General features: G+C 44.0%; 1 protein-coding gene across 1 annotated transcript in view; it reads left to right on the forward strand.

Moving 5' to 3' along the window:
- LOC113016038 (muscarinic acetylcholine receptor M4-like) overlaps positions 1-13789 on the forward strand; it is a 76504-nt gene that overhangs the window by 36293 nt on the left and 26422 nt on the right. The window lies entirely within an intron of this gene.

Genomic DNA, 13789 nt, shown 5'->3' on the forward strand with positions numbered 1-13789 from the left:
TCTGTCACTACAGATAGCCAATCCAAATGGTTACGTTTATTCTCAGGCTGGGTGCCAAAACCCCCAGGAGAAGTGGATTTCGAAACATGGTGTTTGCATGTTGAACTAATGTTCAGTGATGGCACTCCAGTTGACATTCAGCGGAGGAAAATACTAGAGAGTCTTCTTCCCCCAGCATCAGATGTTGTGAAGCAACTTGGTTATTTAGCACATCCACGAGAATATGTCAAGCTGCTAGATTCTGCATGTGGTCTTATGGAGGATGGTGAGGAGATATTTGCCAGGTTCCTGAACACAAATCAAAATCCAGACGAGAAAGCATCTGATTATCTACAGAGGCTGCAAGCTCTCCTTAACACTGCTGTAGGCAGGAAGGGTGTGATTCAAGCAGATGCAAGTCGACATTTGCTAAAGCAGTTCAAACGGGGTTGTTGGGGCCATAACTTGGTCCTGCAACTGGAACTAAAAAAAAAGACCACACCTGAGTTTGCAGAGATTCTGCTAGAGCTGAGGACTGAGGAAGACAGAAGGGCTTCTAAACTGGACAGGATGCAACGTCATTTTGTGTCTAGTAAGACAAAACCTATTGTGCACATGCATTCTGTTCCTGACTTCCCACATCACACTGACTCAAGTGCAAGTGTATTGCAGGCCTATATCTCTAAAACTGAGAGTCTAAAGAAGCAGGTTGCAGAACTGCAGCTGGAACTGACAACAAAACCACCTAAACAGCAAAGAAAGCGACAAGTTATAGCAATGGAAAAAACACAAGAGCCACCCGCACCTGTGGTTGAGACTCCAAGTTCTACCACAAACCCCAGTGAGAGCTGAGCCTATGGCTTGGTTCTGTTTTAGGTGAAGACGGTCACATAGCCAGGAACTGCAAAAATGCTATAAACAAGGCTGTGGCTGATCAAAAGTTCAAAGAACTAAAAAGCCAGACAGGAAGAATGGAAAGCCCAGCAGCAAGGTCAAATGGCCTGCATTTGTATAGCGCTTCACTTAGTCCGCAAAGCGCTTTACACTACATTCAGTCATCCACACATTCACACTGGTGATGGCAGCTACATTGTAACCACAGCCACCCTGGGGCGCACTGACGGAGGCGAGGCTGCCGGACACTGGCGCCACCGGGCCTTCTGACCACCACCAGTAGGCAAACATGGGGTTAGTATCTTGCCCAATGATATTTGGCATGCAGCCAGGAGGCAGCCTAGGATCGAACCACCGACCTCCTGATTAGTGGCTGACCTGCTCTGCCACCTGAGCTACAGCCACCCCAAGGTCAAGCTTTAAACTGGAGCAGTTTCCTGTAATGGGATATACGGGAACCAAGAACATTCAAAAGAGTCCCAAGTCAGAACAGAGATGTCAAAGTAAACGACAACATGTTGAATCCATTCCGAATCACCTTCCAAATGGACTAGTCAGATCAAGGTCTCTTGCAGAGGTTAAGATTGGGGAACTACCACATAGTTGCCTCATCGACTCAGGGTCTCAGGTTACCACAATTTCTAAATCATTTCAGTTGACCCACTTACCTTCTCATCTTCTTTTGCCATTAGATGATCTGTTAGAGGTTTAAGGTGCTGCAGGCCAAATTGTCCCTTATCTTGGGGAAGTTGACATCACTTTCCCACAGAGTTTCACTGGGAGGATAAAGTTGTAACTGTTCTAGCCCTAATTGTCCCAGATATTAGAGCAAATTCAGAGATTCCAGTCCTCACTGGTACAAATGCCCTCAACATCTTGTATGAGGACTTCAATAAGCAAATGACCATTCCTGAGCACTGTACTTATGCCCCTCTCGTTAGAAATCTGCATGCATGCTTCTCTGGCAGGTATTTTCCAGCTATGTAATGTCAAAGTCATGGCCCACATCCTTTAAAGTTCCCATTCTCCTAAAAAAATGAGACAACTCACAATATCATTCTGCCAGCTCACTGACCTTTGACAGAGATATCTGTCCCACTCTCAGTTTCTCCTGCAAGGTCTGAATGTAGGAATCGAACTGGAAGTTCAGAGCAGAAACATGCTCAGTGTTACACCACCCACAAAATGACAAAATTCAGTTCGATTTTGGTGACTCACCCCTGTCAAACGAGTGGAAAGACAGGATCGGCTCTCTGATCCAACACTCTTCAAACAAAGGCCACGGCCCATTCATCCCTTTGATTATGAAGCTGTCCGCCTTCATTTGGAGCAGCTGTGCGACAGCAACATTATTACAGAGTCCGAGAGCCCATTTGCTTCACCAATTGTAGTTGTGAAAAAGAAAAATGGGCAGATCCGCCAATGTGTGGATTACAGAAAGTTGAACAACCAGACAATCAAAGATGCTTATGCCTTGCCCAATATAGAGGAGGCATTTACAGATCTGTCAGGATCCAAATGGTTTTCTGTTATGGATTTAAAGTCTGGATATTACCAGGTCGAGGTTGAAGAAGAGGATAAGCACAAGACAGCTTTCGTCACACCCACTGGGTTTTGGGAATTCAACAGGATGCCCCAAGGAGTCACAAATGCTCCAAGCACTTTTCAAAGAGTTATGGAGAAATGCATGGGCTCCATGAACCTCAAGGAAGTACTGGTCTTTCTTGATGATCTTATAGTATTCTCCAATACTTTGGAGGAACACGAAGAAAGGCCCCTGAGAGTTCTAAACAGACTGAAAGAATTTGGTCTCACACTTTCACCTGAAAAATGTCACTTTTTCGAAAAGTCAGTGAGGTATTTAGGACACATTATCTCAGAAAAGGGAGTGGAGACAGATCCTGATAAAATCTCTGCACTCACTACATGGCCCAGACCCACAAACCTGTCAGAACTGAAGTCATTTTTAGGCTTCACCGGTTATTATCGCAGGTTTGTCAAAGATTATTCTAAAATTGCAAGGCCATTGAATGATTTGACAGCTGGTTATGTTCCTGCCAGGAAGCTGAAATACCACAAATCACCATCAAACAGCAACCTGAACCGCCCTTTTAATGAGAAATGGACTCCGCCTTTCTGGGGGTCAGCAAACCCAAGCACTGGTGTAGATGTCAACTTCTCAATGAGGGTCTTGAAAGCTTCCTCACATGAGGGAGTCCATTTCTCATTAAAAGGATTATGAAGGCGGCCTCATGTTTCTTTTGAAACTGATGACAGTACAACTGCTGAGGACGAGAGAGTAAAGCAATTTATTACAAAGTTTATAGGAGAGAAAAACAGTGCAACATTTCCAAGGGATGCTATTTATTATTGTCATGTTTAGTGCTGTGGCAGGCAGGATAAAGGACCCAAATGCAGGACTCGTATACAGAGACGTAAACTCAAAAACTTTATTAGCAGAAAACAAACAAAACCAAAACAGGAAACTAAACCTAGACTGGAAACCGGAAAACTGAGAAATAAGAGACTAGAAAACAGGGATCTAGACGTTACCAGGGACACAAGAAACACAGAGCACATAATAGCACATGGGATATATAATGACAACAGACTAAGAAAAACAACACGAGGAAATGGGAAACAGGAAGGAAACACAACTGGGACTAATCTGACATAAGAAGACGGGAAGGAAGGAAAACTGAAAACACGACTGTCAAAGTAATTGGACTGGTTCTTATATAGAGCTTTTCTACTCTATCTGAGCACTCAGAGCACTACAACTAATTCATTCACCCAATCTAACATTCATACACACTCACACTGTATCGGAGAGCAACTTGGGGTTAGTTGGGGTTGCCCAATGGTATTGGCATGCAGACAGGGATCGAACCACCAACCTTCCAATCAGTAGGTGACCTGCTCTACCTCCTGAGCTACAGCCACCCCACCCCAAAGTAAAGCAGGAAACGAGACATTCACAAAGATGCAAATTTGACACTGAGACATGGCGAAAAAGAAGACCAAGAGTCACCTTTGCTACTGAGGATAAATTAATCCGAGTCACCAGCCTCAGAAATCACACCTGAGATTAGAGTCCCTGTCTTAGATGATGTTCCTGTTTACCCGTCTATATCTGGAAGTCCCACAGGATCTTAGCTCGGTCATTATCAAGGGGCGCCTCCCATTTTGACGTCGGGACTTCCAGGTTATACTCGGCACAGATGTTCCTGTACACTATGCCGTCCACTTGGTTATGGCGTTCCATGTATGCCCTGCCTGCTAGCATCTTGCACCCTGCTGTTATGTGCTGGATTGTCTCAGGGGCATCTTTACACAGCCTGCACCTGGGGTCTTGCCTGGTGTGATAGACCCCAGCCTCAATGAGTCTTGAGCTTGTTCCTGTGCTGCCATGATTAGTGCCTCTGTGCTGTGTTTGGGTCCAGCTTTGTCCAGCCACTGGTAGGATTTCTGTATGTCAGCCACTTCCTGTCTACTGGTGGTACATACTGTGCAGGAGCCTGTCCTTCCATGATGGCTCCTCCTCTTGCTCTTCTTTCTCGGGGTTCTTTCTTCACGTGGTTAGTTGTGGCCATCTTCCTGATGTACTCATGGATGTTCATCGTCTCATCCTGGACAGTGATTCTGACACTCATTAGTCCCCGTCCTCCTTCCTTTCACTTAGTGTACAGCCTCAGGTTGCTGGACTTGAGGTGAAACCCTCCATGCATGGTAAGGAGCTTCCTTGTCTTGATGTCAGTGGCTTCTATCTCCTCCTTTAGTCAGCTTATTATCATCAAGGTGTCTGATCACCGTGTGGTCCAGGTGTTCTTACCAGTCAGCGGACTCCTCAGGACTTGCCTACCCTCTGCAGGTACTTGGTGGTTTCAGTTTTCCAAGCGGCCTCTTTGTGGTTTCCATTTGCCTGTTGCCCAGGTACTTGTAGTTGTCTTTGATGTCTGCAATGTTGCCTTCCGGTAGTGTGATGCCCTCAGTTCTGACTACCCTCCCTCTCTTTGTTACTATCTGACTACACTTCTTCAGTCTGAATGACGTTCAGATGCCGTTGCTGTATATCCTTGTGGTGTGGATCAGTGAACCAATGTCACGTTCACTCCTGGCATGCACCTTGATGTCATCCTTGTATTGGTGGTTAAAGGTTGCTCCATTCTATACTCTGTATCCATAGCCAGTCTTGTCAATGATTTCACTGAGGGGGTTCAGGCCTATGGGGACAGAGCATCTCCTTGGTAAATCCCTCACTTGATGGGCTATTGGCTTGAAATCTGAACACTCCTATAAAACATTCTCATTACTCAACAGCCATAGCAGCCATATTAAAATGAGCTTATTTGTACAAATATTTTAAAACATTATGTATTTTCATTTCAAATTTTAAGGGAACATAAAAATCTACATATACAGAAGATTCAGTCAAGTCTGATAAAAATAGGCTAGGCTTTGTGACTTTGTACACAAATGAACATATTTCTAACACCAACTTTCTATCTAAAATTCATTTCACTTACTTATCTAATTCTGTGGTAAGGGTAGAGGCTGTTCCAGCTGTCATGTGATGAGAGTTGGGGTATACCCTGCACAGCGCTAACCTCAAACAAAATCCAAATCAAAAAAGGCATTCCTTAGAAGCAGTGATGATTGCGCGTTACAAAGGTCTTGAAGATTGTTGCAAATATATAACTGATAGGCTTGTGATGACCCATATGTCCCATGACCTTGATCAGGATGCCTTCATGAGATCTGGGTGGCATCAGTGCAGAAGGAAGGGCCACAGAAGAGATCATGAGAATTTCCAGGCAGCGAGAAAACTTGATGAAAGAGTGAGAAGAACAAAAATCTGGCAGTGACGTGCCCAGACTTTGTGATGAACAAAGGATCTGTTTGCTGGAATCTTTGAGGATGAGGATAATGGACGGAGCCTTGTAAGGACATAGGGACGAGTTTATCTTAAAATAGAATATGGAAATGGAGCTGCCTGGCTGGTTAGTTTGACCTTCTTTGTGAGGTGAGGCAGCTGGTTAGATTTTGTAAATGAACAAAGGTGATGGGAGACAGTTTTGTCTTGGGAGGCGAAAATGGAGCACAAAATATATACAGAAGCCTATTAGAGGAAAAGGCTTCTGTATATCGCCTATTAGGGGCGATTGTGGCTCAAGAGTTGGGAGTTCGCCTTGTAATTGGAAAGTTGCCGGTTCGAGCCCCGGCTTGGACAGTCTCGGTCGTTGTGTCCTTGGGCAAGACACTTCACCCGTTGCCTACTGGTGGTGGTCAGAGGGCCCGGTGGCGCCAGTGTCCGGCAGCCTCGCCTCTGTCAGTGCGCCCCAGGGTGGCTGTGGCTACAATGTAGCTGCCATCACCAGTGTGTGACTGTGTGTGTGAATGGGTGGATGGCTGGATATGTAAAGCGCTTTGGGGTCCTTAGGGACTAGAAAAGCGCTATATAAATACAGGCCATTTACCCTGATAACACTTAAAACCAGCAGAAGGTGCAGCATTAGGGCTCAGACTATCAGCTTTTGACAGCTGATCATCATGGAAGGTGATGTCATTCAAGCTGGTGAGATTCTCAGTTTATTTCAATTAAATTTTATTTATATTCTGCCAAATCCAAACAACAGTTACCTCAAGGAGATGTTGTCAAAGCCAGATTTTTACTGGGAAAAGCTATTTGGAATCAGTTGGAATCAGTGAGAAATTAAAGAATAGCCTTGAGGAATTATGGGCAGAGCACTGCAGAGGTGTCCAAAAAGAGGGAGCAGCTATTGTTTGGTGCAAAAAGGCAGAGTAAATTTTGGAGGAGGAGATTTACACAAATGAGTTTCCCCGTGGGCACTGAAGCCTGAAACGGGATAGGTAGTTACTGAGGGCGAGTTGGATTGTGTGATCAATTTGGCGGGGATGGACACATCTACAGAAAGAACAGAACTGAAAGTAGCAACATCCAAAGTCAATGAATTCAATTCAATTTTATTTATACAGCACCAAATCACAACAACAGTCATCCCGACAGGCACCCTGACTAGAGATAGTGTGGGCTCAGTAGTTTAGGGTTTTGGAGGAGCAGCTGGAGCTAAGCAGGTGAGAGTGGATGTGCAGTTTTTGGGTTGTGAAGTATCCTGAGCTGGGGTGAATATTAGTTGAGGAATTCTATAAAGAAGGGACTGAAGAGAAAGAAATTGGCCTTCCGGTGCTGTGAATGTCTGTTGATGTATTTTGTAAAGAAGAAAACGAGGAGAGAGATAGAGGGTTGCCAGTTTGCTCAAGAGCGCTTTGAATGGTGTTGCTTTTCCACCAGGGTATAGCCTCTCCAACCACTATGCAGCCTTGTCTTATGACAAGTTATAACATGTCAGTGGTGTCGCATCAGGAGAAACAAGGCCAAACAATGCAACAAGATGTTCTCAGGCAGTGAGAATGTGTCAGGAGTGGTGTTCTGCCGCTCTGCTGCATCCTGGGCATGTTGGTCAGAGGTTTTGTTAGGTTTCATGTACAGCATGAAAGAGATGAAAATAGGCTATGGAGTTCTTCGCCAGATGGTCTGAGGAACAATAGTGAGCATATTAAAAGGGTAAGTAGGATTCTTCTAGGATTAGTTGTCGATAGGAGAACAAACAGTTTCAAATGCAAGAGAATATCTACAGACAAAGAACTAGAAGGGGAACGTATGATGTGTGGTCCTGCTCACAAAATTAATTTAAACTGTCTCCAATAATTGAAGGTGTTGGGACACTATTCTGGTTGTCTTTTACCCCTGTTTGTTTCATGTATACTAATAGCATTTACGTGAGACGCCTGCAAAAGTCGTTATATGTAGAACCACATGAAAGCACATTTACATGAAACATAGAGAAGACATTAAATGGTATACCAGCCATGGAAGTACTTGGATTCAGAAGGTCACCACACTGTAGGCGTCATTGCCATTGAAAGATGCAACTTTTAAGTTGCATGTTCAATTAAAATAAGAAAAGTTATCCATATTATTTGACAGTGTTGTCCTTGTTTGAATGATCAAAGCTTGTACTCTGTACAGCTGTACATAGACTGTCCATAACAATTTTTAAAAAGTCAGCCTGAAACAATGTTACGCAGTGTTATGGAATATATATTTAGATTTCCTGTCAAATACAGCAGCTGCTGTAGGCACATAAGGAATAAAACCAGTGAACAGCTGTGCTTGTATAATTTAATATAAATTCCTTTAGATGAATATTTCAGCATTGATACAAAAGGAATTCTGATAGTTGCTACTAGTGGAATGCATATGTGTGCGCCTGTGTTCAAGAGTCGCAGCAGCTTTCTGTCTGGAGCCTCGTTGCAGGAATGCTGTTTATGTATATATGAGTGTGTGAGATGGTAGTGATGAAATCCGTCGTAATACCTCTCATCAGCCTGTTGTGCACATTTCAAGATTATTTTGTTCTTTTGTGTGCATAGAACACAATAGAAATATCCTTTTTGGTGAAATTCACATGTTCCAGCAGCAAAGTGACAGGCCTATCAAGCATGCAGGTTCACACAAAAGTGAAGATTTTAAAATAAAAAACAAGAAATAAGAGACTGTACAGGGCAAACTTACAACATAAGGGAAAAAAGCAAGAAAGATACTGTACAGTATTAAAAATACCACGCTCAGACTCAAAGAAATGTGCATCTGAGTAGGATACTTAAAAAAAAGATGTACAAAAAGTGTTGTATATTTGTGCTTAAAAACAACAAAGACAGACTATTTAAAGAAAATTGAAAAACTGCAAATAAGAGCAGGGATAGAATAGAATTGAATAGAATAGAATGCCTTTTATTGTCACTATACACATGTACAATAAGATTAGGAGCAGACGTGTAAAAAAGAGGAGAAAGGTGCACAGCTCTGCGGCACTATATGTACAAATATCAAAATAAATAGGATCATATATTTACAATGTGGGATGTAAACAACCTTTTGTGTGTGTTGGAAGCAGTGATGGTTATAAAGTCTAACAGCTGCTATATGATCATGCCTCTTTGTGCATCTAGTTCAGCAGTCTGTCACTGGAGGAGCTCTGCAGGTCTGCTGCAGCTTCATGAATCCCATGGGAGACATTGTCCAAGAGAGATATTATTTTTCTTCTTCAAATATAGTTCTTCTGTCTTCTACCACCTGCACTGGGTCGAGGGGGCATCCTAGAGCAAAGCTGGCCTTTTTGATTAGCTTATCCAACCGCTTCCCCTCAGCTGTAGATAATCTGCTGTTCCAACAGACAATGCCATAAACGATGGCTGACGCCACCACAGAGTCAAAAAAGGTCTTTAGGAGCACATCCCAACTCTCCAAAAGATGTCTCATCAGCAGGTAGAGTCTGCTCTGACCCTTCTTGTAACGAGCATCCATGTTGTGACTCCAGTCACTTTATTGCTCAGGTGAACACCCGGGTACTTCTAAGAGTCTACTATCTCAATGTGGTGGGTTCCCCGTGATGATCAGGAGATGGTTCAGCTGGCACCAGTTCACAAAGTCCTGAATCTACCATCAGTACTCTGATCGTCCTCACCTGTGATGAAGCCAACTATGACAGGGTCATCGGAAAACGTTTGTAGATAGCAGCCTGATGGAGAAGTCTGCAGTGTAGAGGGTCCCAGCACCGTTCCTGCAGGGCCCCAGTACAGCAGACCAGCCCGTCAGAGACACAGCCCTGTGTTCTCACATACTGCGTTTGGCTGCTTTGTGACCTAAAATTATTTCCTGCCTCTTCCAAATCCCACTGATGTTATTCTGCAGCAGTTGGTCCTCCGTCGTCTTCCTGTAGGTGTTTTCTTCCTTCTCAGTTCCTCCTCCTTATTTCCTGATCTAAAAGCTCTCTTATTTTCCTTGTGGAGTGCATTTATTTCAGGGCTTATCCAGGGCTTGTTATTGGAGAAACACTCTACCTTCAAGAGGGGCACAGTGTTGTCCACACAGAAGTGAAATGTAGTCTGTGATGAGATCATGCTGTCAATGTTCTCCCTGTGAGGAGCGCAGAGCTGAAGTGGTCCCTCAGAACTCACACACATGTTGGCTTCTTAGATTTCTAGTCATCTAGCTTCACTCTGTACTGTTAATTTGTTAGCTAGATTACTAACATACAACTAATACACATGTTAATATATTATTTCTTTTAAACAACAATGCCAAATTGAACATGAACTCACCAAACAACAATCTGCTCTGTCCACACACATTATTTGACTGTAGCGTCTGAGCTGTGTGTTCCCTTTGTCAGCTTGCCTCAGAGACCTTCCCCCTCCCTTTCTGCAGGCATACATGGAAAGCTTAATGCGGGGATAGGATAGCAGACTCCCTCACAGAACACAGTCTGCATCCATGATAGCAGAAAAAAATTAAGTCAGAAACAGCATGATTAGCATGAAAGGAGGTTGGTTGGCAAAAACAGCCTACTGAGGGAGCAGCATCTGTATGCAGGCTGAAACAGCTTAAATCGCATACCCTATATGAGATTTGCCAATAGGATTCACACTGGGAAATTTGAAGTCGTACTGAGATTATCTGATTTGTAAGACTTTCTAGATCAGCTTGACTTGATTTCTCGCCAAAATCAAATAAAACTATTATAGTGTTCGTAATTTTGCATAAATGCTTAATCCAGTGTAGTCAGCGTGTCTTGGTCATGCCAAATTATCCTTGAGCAAGATACTGAAACCTAAGTTGCATCCAATCGCAGTGTGAATGTTAGATAGAAAGCACTTAGGCACAGAAGGAAAACTGGGTACTTGTGTAAAAGTGAGATGCTTGAGTAGAAAAGTGCTATATAGAAAAAAAGTCTATTAACACGAAAGGCAACAACTTACTTTATAATTTCATTCTGACTGTAGGGGGGAAGCACTGTACAGAAACTGCTCTACTGAGAGGTATGAATGACATTTTAATAAGTGCAGTGTAGTAGTGTTGTTGTTAGTACTCTTTTTAGACCTGACTGCAGCATCTGATACAGCTGACCACCTCATCAGTGCATTCAGAATCAGGATTGGTGCAGTGGCTCTCAAATTGTTCTCAAACTACTTTAAAAAGCAAAACATTATTTAATATGACGTCAATATCAGCAGTGAGTACAAACATGTTGAGGGATTGGCTCAGGGTGGGTGGGGGTTGCTCAAACAGTTTTTTGTAGTTTTGTGGAGAAGAACCGGGTCCCTGGGGGATTCCTGTGGGTGGTGCTTCGGGAGTATAGGTTGTCAAGTATTTTGATACGGGCCATTCAGTTCCTGCACAACGGTAGCAGAAACTTGGTTGGTATTGTCGGCATTAAGTCAGCACCCATCGTTTCCGGTGGTTTTGAACCCACTATGGCCGCCCTTTGTCACCAATTTAGTTCATAATTTTTAAGGACAGAATTGCTGGGCGTAGCAAAATGGTGGCTCTCAGCCGGTAAAGGGTGGCGTGCCCACTCCGGGTCAGGTATAAGTACTGCCCTAAGTGGAGGTGTTCAAGAGTCTTGTTCACAAGGGAGACACAGATTGACAGGTGGATTGGGGTGGCACTTGCACTGATGCATATGCTGTGCCAATCTGTTGTGGTAGCCAAGTGGTGGAGGGTCTCCCAGGATTTCATCTTTGCTTTTTACAGATGATGTGGTTCTGTTGGCTTCATGAGGTGGGAACTTGCAGAAGAGAGAGCTGAGCATAAAAGTGAAGCTGTCGATTTACTGGTCAGTCTACATTCCTACCCTTACTTCATGAGCTCTGGGTAGAATCCGGTCGCAGGCATGATATGAGTGGCTGGGCACTTTCTTAGAGATAGGTTGAGGAGTTCGGTCATATGAGAAGGACTTGGAGTAGAACTGCTGTTCCTCCACATTGAAAGGAGGCGGTTGAGGTGGTTCCATGATCTGACTCGGATACCTCTGGATAATGCACCTCCTAGGTGTCCAAATGGAAGGAGGTCCAGGGGCAGACTAGGGAAGAGATGATATCTCTGGGGGGGCTTGGGAACATCTCGATGTTCACCCAGATAAGCTCCTAAGACTGCTGCTGTCCCTGCTACCCAAACCCATATAAATGATTTTTCTTTTAAAGAATTGTGGCTGGATGGATCAAACCCTTCATGAATAACTGTGTGTTTTATCTTCCTGGACAAAGCTGGGCAGAACTTTCAGTGTTGCTTTCTTTCTGTGGGACACAATGTTTAATGTCTAAAGAGTAGACAAAAAAGTCATTCTGAAAACCTTTAACTAATTTCAGGTATAAAATGCCACTTAGCAAAATAGAATAGAATAGAATAGAATAGAATAGCCCTTTATTGTCATTGTACATGTTCAATGACATTGAGGTTGCTCCACACCAACTGTGCTGGAATAAAATATAAATAGTAGACAGGAATAAATAACAGCCAAGAGAAATATATACAAAACAAGAGGAATGTATACGAAAATAAAAGAAAGGCACATGATGAACGGACACACATTAGAGAACAGGTTGCAAAGTGTGTGAAAGTAGTGCAAAGAAAAAAAGACTTGGTCCGAATAGAGTCAGTGTGTGTGGCCCGAGTAACGGCGGTTACTCAGATCATGGGTCAGATTGGGGAGGCGGGGGGGGGGGGGGGGGCAGGTTAGTGTTTGTTAACAGTCCGAATGGCCCAGGGAAAGAAGCTGTTTGTGAGTCTGATTGACCCGAGGGCAGACAATGATTTTTTGGGCAGTGTTAATTACCCTCTGTGGAGCTTTCCTGTCTCAGTAGTCACCCATGCGTACCAAGCACCCTGGCAGTAGGAGAGCATGCTCTCCACTGAGGAGCGATAGAAGGACAGCAGCCTCTGGTCCAGGTTATTCTTGCTTAGGACACAGAGGAAGTGCAGACATGAGCGAGATGAGATGTTAGGCATATTTGACAATGAAGCTGGCTGGGTGGGCTGGTGTGCAGTCATAGGTGCTTATTGACAGTGGTGCCCATCCCTACAATGACGTGGCGAATGACTAGCCAGGGTTGAGGGAAAGATGAACAGAGACATCCTTGATAATAACCTACTCAAGAGCATTCTGGACCATGAACTGGGGAGAAGGTTCATGTTCCAACAGGACAACGACCCTAATCACACAGCCAAGATAACAAAGGACATTCAGTGGCCCAGCCAGAGCGCAGATGTGAACTCAATGTATTATCTCTGGAGAGATTAGAAAAGGGTTGTTCACCAACACTCCCCATCCAACCTGATGGAGCTTGTAAAGAAGAATGGGAGAAACGGTCCAAGTAATTACTCAAAACTAGAGATGGACCGATCCGATATTACGTATCGGTATCGGTCCGATACTGACCTAAATTACTGGATCGGATATCGGAGAAAAATAAAAAATGTAATCCGATCCATTAAATATCACGAAAGCACCTCGCAAAACTTGCAACACGCTGTAACTCACCTCAGAACGTTAGCAGTCGGAGCAGTATGCATCACGTGATAGAGCGGCTGTGGCATGCGGGACCTGTCGGTGGTCTGGATAGCATGTGGAGCTTCGCTAGCAACCCGGCATTTCATCTCCGACAAAGTTATCCCCGAGAGAAGTAAAGCAAGTGTGTAAGTCCATCTCTGAATGTTTGTAAAGCATTCCCACGTTAAGCTTAACAAGCGACTGTCTCTCGCTCTCCGGCTGCTACTTCAATCATGAAACTGCTTAAATGATCAGCTGATCGGCTTTTCTGTCGCGAGTCCATCTCTCTTGTTTGTTTTTGGCCCACTTTGCACCAGAAAGAGGAAACCAGCGGCTGAACAACAGCAGCACGTTTAAGCTTGATCAGCTGTTGTTAGAATGTATTTAATATTACTTTCTACTCGAGGATCTTTTTCTACGTAGCTGACGCTGGTAACTGTGCAGGGGCGGATCTAGCAAAGTTTAGCCAGGGGGGCCGATAGGGCATGAACAGGGAAAAGGGG

Source organism: Astatotilapia calliptera, chromosome 23 (genome assembly GCF_900246225.1).
Source record: "Astatotilapia calliptera chromosome 23, fAstCal1.2, whole genome shotgun sequence".
In the NCBI taxonomy this organism is placed as follows: domain Eukaryota; kingdom Metazoa; phylum Chordata; class Actinopteri; order Cichliformes; family Cichlidae; genus Astatotilapia; species Astatotilapia calliptera.